Below are 8,932 nucleotides of genomic sequence, written 5' to 3'. Positions count from 1 at the left end.
TTGTTGTTGATAGTCTTAATTGGTTTCAACTGGTAAAAACAAGTTCCTCCCTAAACTAAAGAACTTGCCATGTCTGAACGCCACTCTTGATGCTTTGATGTAACTTGCAATTGGTTCATATAAAAGTGTTTGTTTGAATAAACATAATATGTCCCATTTATATTTTGAATTTTGAAGAAAATATTTTAGTAATTATTAGATAATAAAATATTATATATATAATTAAATAAGTAATATTTTAATTCAAGGTAATTATCATTTTTATACGTTTACATTTATATCTTTTTCATGAATTTGTCATAAAAGAATAGTGATGGTGAAGAGGACCTAAATATGTCGGTCTTGTAATATTTAATATGTAAAATACAATCAAAATTTTAAGACAAGGTTGTATAAATATTGTAAAAATTTAAATAATAATTTCATAAAGTATTAAAAATCTGTCTCACAATTAATGTTGATTTTAAAATATAGGTTTTGATAGTATCATTTACATCTTTTTATTATTATTATTATTTTTTAAATTCTTATTGTTAAAATAAATAAATGATTTAATTTTATATAAAGAACTTTTTGGTTTTGTATTTTTGTTATATTTTTATAATATAAATTAATTTTAAAAATAATATAATAATTATATTTATACAAGCATATTTCTAGATATTTTCACAAGCAATAATCCCCTAAACCAACATGCAACTCACATTGGAATGTTTTCATGTGAGAAAATGTGTTTTGATACAAGCATATTTCTAGACATTTTCATTCTTAGGATTATAAGAAAAATAAATAGGTAAGACCATTTAACTTAAATGTGTTTTAAGGTAAGAAAGATGGTGTACATTTAACTTGAGATGGAAAAATGATGTACCTTTAAGTTGAGATGGAAGAGATGGTGTACCTTCAACTGGAGATGTGAAAGATTGTGTGCCTTCAACTTGAGATGTGAAAGATGATGTACCTTCAATGTGACATTGGAAATATGGCATGCCTTCAACTTGACATTGGAAATATGGCACATGCCTTCAACTTGAAACTAGAAAGATGTCATGTGTTTAGCTTCAAATGCAAAATATTGAGTGTCACCATCTTCATGATTCATTTTCCTTGTTGCACAAACATTTTGCATTTTTTTCCTTTGTGTCATCAAATCCTTCTCTCTTATCTTGAGTGGATGCTTCATGTTCATCTTCAATTGACAATGATGCTATGCCATCTTCTACGATGTTCAATTTCCTACTTTCACAAAGTGACCTCAATATTTTTCTTTGTTTGAAGTTTCTTCTTCACAACCATCTAGTTTTAGAGTGATCCCATAATACTGGGCTACACTTTTTGGTCAAACTTGACACTGATATCAACATTTTACACCAGATCTTTATTTTCTAACTCTTATAGCAGCTAAACCATTAAGAATTTGAAGATTAACTTAACTACTGATTTGTGAGGTTTTTCATATAGATTCTAAATATATATTGTTAAAAATAATTAGAAATGAATTGTCCATATTGTTATGTAAATTTTAATAATTTAATATTTACATTAATCAACATTTTTCAGAAGTGACATTTATTGTGTAATGCATAACATTTTTTATAGCAAGAATGAAATTCTAATTTTTAAAATATAGATTTCTCGTGCCGATATCTAGTGGACGTATATTTTTCCATAATATTTTGTTACATATATATATTTTTTAAGTTAATTTTTGAAGTCAGAGTAATTGTAATTTGGATAGAGGTGTATTCTGCAATGAATAAAAAAAATTGTATGCATTTGAATTAACTTCTTTTTCTGTTGAAATGAGGATATCAATACCTAGGGAAAAGATATTTTTTATAATTTTTATTCTCTATTTTTCAAATTTTCCACGTGTGGAACACAATCCTCAATGTTCGATGAAAACCCTACATTCATAAGAAATAAAATATAAATATATTAAAAATTATACTATTTGGAAAGCTTATAATAAGGACTTACACACTTAAAAAACAAAACTTTAAAATGAATTTATTTGACCCCCCAAAGCTAATGTAAAAGTGATTTTTTATTAGCATTTTGATAGGTGCGAAGGAGACTCCATTGGAGGTATGATTTAAGAGTAGAGAGGTTCTATCCAATGGATTTTGATCTAAGAGGCTTGGATCTAACTCTCTTCAATTAGTTACTTCAAATTGGACCTCTCAAGGCTTAAATAATTATATTTTCTAAAAAATATATGATTTCAGAAAAAATCAGGATGTACCAGAAAGTGTAACCTAGTATTGTGGGATCACCCTTTAAAGTCTTTCATCATTTCCTCCACATGATGAGGAATCATATATGCATCATGAATAAGAAATAGACATTAATTCCATCGTGGTACAATAAAACAATGCAATCTCATACACAAATATAAAAAATAAATCCAAGTTCAAACTACCATTGTAGTCTTCAAAAGTATTTTTGAGACCTTTTGAAAATAGCTAAAATCACGTATACTCATATTGGACCCCATGCTAGAAAACTTATAGCATCCATAGGGAAATAATAATAACTAATTATTAAAGTGATTAATTTATCATAAAAGAAAATATTTTTAGTTTCTTAAGGTAGTCCAACTTGAAATATAGAGAGGTGGTATCATTAGGGCACAAAAAAATGAATAAAATAGGACTATCATAAGTCTCTTAGGACTATCTTGGGTCTTCTAGGATTGTCATGCTTCTCTTAATACTCGCATACATCTCTTAGGACTATCATGGGTATTTTAGTATTGTCATAAGTGTCTTGGGACTATCATACATCTATAAGGAATGTCCTGGGTATCTTAAGACTATCATGAGTTTCTTAGGACTTTCATTGGTCTTTTAGGACTATCATAAGTTTCATAGGATTATCATAGGTCATTTTTTGTGCAACTTGTTAATCAATTAAAGATAGATTAATTAAACATTGATGCCAAGGGTGTGCTAAGTAGGTTAAATTAAAGATAGATTAATCACTATCTATATATGGATTAATCTCAAGATGCACATGAAGAAGGGTTCATAGATGTAAATGAAAATTTATGAAATACATGCATGGATGAAGTGACTAGGTGACATAAGTGATCCATCTCTATCGCATGCATATATACAATTAACCATACTTGTATTACAATCATTACTAAATGATTGAGTGGGTAAAATATCATGATGATCGTATAGAGGTGAATTACCTTCCCAAAAGTGTGAAAAATATCAAGTACATGTGTGAAACCTCATCATTTATAAAAGTGTCTAAAGTATTTTCAAACTCATTCCAAATGGTTTTTGGATAGACTAAGGAAAAATCAATGTCATCACTAATGGTTTAAGAATCAATCACAGACTGTTACCATGTTGAAGTGAGCACCCATGAGATCATTAATTTGCAATACCAAATAACGTCCACAAAGACAAGAGAGAAGCAACAACAAAAGACGCTATTCTACCAAATTAAGAATACAATATGAAGATGCATGTAAGATTGATTGGATAGGTATTACAATGTTAGAGGTACCTTCCTTATATAGGCATCACATTTGTGTTAAGTGCTCAAACTGAGGGCATATTCGACATAACAACGAGATCTTGGAGAGCAAGAGGAAAAGGAAGAGCTAACGCATAGGGTGCATCATGGGGAAGTTTTATATTCATTTCATTTTGTTTATTTCCTACTTTCTTGTTTTCTAAATCTTCCTTAATAATGCTTTTAAATTCATGTTGATGACTAATCTCGACTAACCATTTTATTGTGTTTCACTATTGATTTGGTAATTTCCATAGAGTTTGTCATCAGTGGTGTTTGAAGCTTCTGTTTTGTGTTGGTCTCATTCTGCAACTTCTTGGTTGCATTTTATTATGTTTTTTTTTTTCAATTAAAAAAAATTGAAACTTAGATTTTTTAATAGATTGTTCACAATATAATGTTTAGTGTTGAAGATTCAAGATGTATTCTTGTAGTTTTAATTGTGGGATTCACAATCTCGAAGTTTAATTAGTAATTTTAATTGTTGATATGGTATATTTTATAGGAGCCAATTTCTATTTTAGAGCTTGTATGTTTAATGAATGACACATTTAGTAGAATGTTATGAAGTTTAATATGTTGATATAAACATCTACATCTAAAATTGAATGGTTGTGTTTTTTTTTCATATGTTGGACTCAAACAAGAGGTTTATAGGAATGAATTTATTTTGTAATAGAGTACTCTTAATAAGTAATTTTTCTTTCACCCTTGTTTATAAGTAATTTCCATAATTAAACATTAAAATTGAATAAATTTCAAGATATTACATCAAAGTTTAAGGTACAAAGGATTTTTTTTTCAATTCGAGTTATAATTCAAAAGTGAGACTTTGTCGAACAAACACTTTAATAAAGAGACCACAAAGTTGTTATTACATCATATACATTGCTGACCATAAGGTCAAATACATAAAATGATAAGAAAAATGATACTATAAAATCTCTCTCTAGCCACAGTAGACTCCTCTCCATATGTTTCTCTGAGACGAACATGTGGCCCAAGTGCATTTCCCACCCAATCACGAAGCATATGCTTCCCCGGTGCTCTTAGATTACAAAGAGCACTCGATCCTTACACGAAGCTCCTAGCAAACTGAAACCGATAGGTGGGATGAAATCCTAGTGCAGCATGAAAATATCTAACATATCACATAATGTAATGTTTGATTTGTTTCCATTCACAATGAATCCAATGCATAGTAGGTCCAGATTGAACCATTAAAAATTCAATTTTACCATGAGCAAGTTTGGACCCTGAAACAACACAATACAACTCCAAAATCTCCATTGTATTAGATATGCCCTTAAAATTTTATAAAAATAATAGACTGTCATCAACATATTAATGTGAATTAGTTACAACAACATCATACATAATGAAAATTACTTAAATCAAATTCATGTTATTAGCATATTGGAGCATATATCCCAAGACATCAACCGTAAGGGCATAAAGGTATGGGGGTAAGGGGCAACATTGTCATATGGACCTTTGTAACAACAATGAATCTGTTACCATATTATTAATGATAATTTAAGCATTAGCATCTTGGAACCAGTGAAATTTTTAGTGGCTTATATTCGCTAATTGGCTATTTTATGAAATTTGGGAATCAAATTTGGCTAATAAAGTCAACTTTTAAGGTGACCTGAATCGCCACATTTTTACAAATTTGTATATTAGTGTTATTTAAATTGCCAGTGAATTTATTTTATTAAGTTTTTTAACTCAAAGATTTGCCACAATTTTCGATATATGATTGGATCAAATTCGCCAACATTTTATAATTTATTGTAGAAATCTAAATTAATTCACCAATAATATATCATAATTATTAGTTACTTTAGGGTTATATCAACAATATTTAGTTGCCACCATTTATTTAAAATAGAATCTAATGACCTTCATTGTATTCCATGATGTAAATTGTACCTACAAGTTGTAATGCTCATGGGGTTTGAAATTGCTTTTGAATTATTGACCTCAATGAAAATCAATGGTCTAAAGAAATTTTTGGCCCCATAATTATTACAAATTTTTGGTACATTTTATTGAGCACAAAATACAAAGATGACTATTACATTATTTTAAGTTAATGGTAGAAACTAAATAGACGAGAGCCTACCCCTTTAACTCATTAATGATTTCCACCTTCAGGCCTTTACTTTTTTATTAAAAAAATATTTTTTTTAAATGAAAGAATTTACAATAGTAATTAATGCATACTCTTATTATTTTCCAAGTCACCAATGATTTCTTCAAAAAAGATTGATATAAAAAAATTCGCCAATAAAATTAATTTTTTCTTTAGAAAAAGGAAAGATTTGCCACTAAAAATTATTAATTATTTTTAAAAAAATTTTAATGTTCGCCAAGATTTTATACAATTTTTTGATAGGGGGTTTCTTAAAGTTTTCACTGCTTGGAACAACATTTGAACAAGATCTTGAAACTTAGGTCCAAAGCCCAACCATTGAAGCATTGTAAGAATTAAACTCCAACAAATCTTGGCATAAGCCTTATCAAAATCAAGTTTGATCAAAATAGCTTTTTAACCTATTTTTTGAGCCCATTCTCAAGTATCCCATGCCAACATGAGATTATCAAGAATAAATCTGATATGCTCAACACTAACAATTTATTTGACTACTAGTTTTATCCTATAAGCTAAAGCCTTAGCTATGATTTTATAAGATGTATTAAGTAATGTGATAGGATGCCAACCGAATATGGTGCCTTCTTTTTTTTCCTTTGGGAGGTAATCTAATTTAATAGTAGGACCCAATGACCCTTTCTCAAAGGCCTCCAGATAAAAATAATAAAAATCCTCCTTAATGTCTTGCTACATAGCTTTGTAGAATTCCATAGAAAGCCCATTGCTACCCAAATTTTTGTTATGGGCCATTGAAAAAAGAGCATTTTCCAACTCTTCTAAAGTTAGAATTAGATCTAGGTAGATAATATAATTAAAATCTATTATGTTAGGAATGTAATCTTTGAGTGAATCTTCTAGATTTTGTTGAATATCTTGCCAATAATCATCCTTAAACAAATTCTCATAGAATCCTTTAAACACATTACTTATTACAAAAGGATTGGATTGAATAACTTCAAATTAATCCCTTATTGTATCAATTCTTTCTTTTCTATGTTTGTAGTTGAGATAACCAAAAAAGTATTTAGTACCTTTATTCCCCTCTTTTATCCAATGAAGTCTAGATTTGACTTTTGCCCCTTGTCCTTTATAATTGTCTAACTTGTGTAAATAGTTATACTTATTTTATATTTTAAATAATTATAAAAATGTAATTTATCTTTCTTTCTATTGGTTTATATTGCAAATAGTAAGTGCAAAAATCTTTTTTTTTTTTTAATTTACATATATTAATGCATTAGATTAAATTTCAAACTATATAAGATTCCACTCCTTTTGATTGATTTTGACATATGCAATAGTGGACATGTCATGTCCACTTTATTAATTAATAGAGTAGACTTTAGCCCCAATCTTATAACTAGAAGATATATTTATATTTATATATTTTAACTCAATGTCTTAAAAATTTAATCTATATACTTGATAAAAAAAATATCTTTCTTTCTTTTATAATTTTACTAATATTTACTTCTCATGAAATTGCTATTTAAACATGTAGACATGTAAAAATTGTCCTCTTCAATCGACCTCAAATTTCAATTTTTCCATTAATTAGGTGAATCTATTATTATATAATATTATCCCTTCTTCATTATATATGTATCCATTATTCTAATAGTATATCCATTTATCCATTATCTCATTTAATCCATTAAATAAATATATATTTCATTATTATCATTTATCCATTCCATTTATTTAAAATGAAACAACCTTAATTAACACTCATTACCACTTACCATTTCCCATTACCACCTATCTTATCTCTTTACCACTCATTCCTCCTATACCACTAGTCTCTCATTATCCCATATTCATCTTGATGCATGTTTTCATGATACCATACCAGAACATTTGGATCTAGATTCATGATGTTTCAGACTTGATTTTGAATTTGCGTAGATACAAAACAATTATTTGTATAGAATTTCAACAAAATTTAGTTCTTGTATATTGCTAAAACCTTTTAGTGATGTTATACTTATGTAAATTATAAAAATATCATTTATCTCTCTTTCTATTGGTTCATATTGCAAACAAGAAGTGCAAAATTAATTTTTTTCTTTTTTGAAATTACATATTTTCATGCATTCGATTAAATGTCAAACTACATTAAATTTTTGAATGACATATTGCATAGTCATTGATTTTGACATATACAATAGTGGACAATGTACACTTTGAATAGAGTAGACTTTAGCCCCAATCTTATAATTAAAAGATGTATTTATATTTAGATCTTTTACCTTAATGTATTTTTATATTTTTTATTTGTTTATTTATATTTTCATAAATGGATATTAAATATTTTAATATATATTTTTTAATACAATGATATTAATATGTTTTATATTTCTTATTCAAATTTAAAAATATAATCTATATACTTGGTAAAAGAAAATATATGTTTCTTATTTTTATAATTTTACTAATATTTTATTGTATAGAATTTCAAACTTTTTAAGTTTTTCTTATATATTGCTAAAGATTTTTAGTGATGTTATACTTATACATCATTTGATATAATTATTTCCATCAACTTAGTCATTTATCACATAGATTAAATTTCAAGCTATATTAAATTTCATAGACATTAAGTTTCCACAATCCATGAGATATTGCTCAACTATTTCTAGAATCGATTGTGTAAAAAAAATTGATGCAAATTTTTTTTTTACACAATCGATTCCAGAATTAGTTGAGCAACATATTAAATTTTGTAATGATTTCCATATGCAAGAGTGGACATTTCGTGTCCACTTTTAAAAGAATTATAGATTTATTTTGAAGTTAAAGAGTTTACGTTCTTTTATTGAAGTTAGAGCATTTACTCTTTACACTCCCTCCCTATCTTTAACTATATCTCTATCTCTCTCCTTCCTTCTCTTTATTACTACTTTATATCACCTTCATTATCTCTCACTCTTTCCCCTCTACATCCCTCTCTACCTCTCTCTCTATATTACTTCCTTTACCTTTATCTTTTTATCTCTCCATTCCCCCTCTCTCATTGTCTCCCTCCTTTTATCTTTATTTATCTCTCTCACTCTTTCTCTCCTTCCATATATCCCTCTATATATTTATGCTTCTTTCATACCCCTTTATCTTTCTATATATCTCCCTCTGTCTATATAAATTTCTTCTCTCCCTCTCTATCTATTAGCAGATAAGTGGTTGTAACATAATTGGTTAGGTTAGTGGACCTTTCAGGACGTTGAATAATTAGGCAGAGTGTTTTTT

Source organism: Cryptomeria japonica, chromosome 8 (assembly GCF_030272615.1).
Source record: "Cryptomeria japonica chromosome 8, Sugi_1.0, whole genome shotgun sequence".
In the NCBI taxonomy this organism is placed as follows: Eukaryota; Viridiplantae; Streptophyta; class Pinopsida; order Cupressales; family Cupressaceae; genus Cryptomeria; species Cryptomeria japonica.
The sequence above is the reverse complement of the archived record's forward strand: the minus strand, read 5'-3'. Positions refer to the sequence as shown.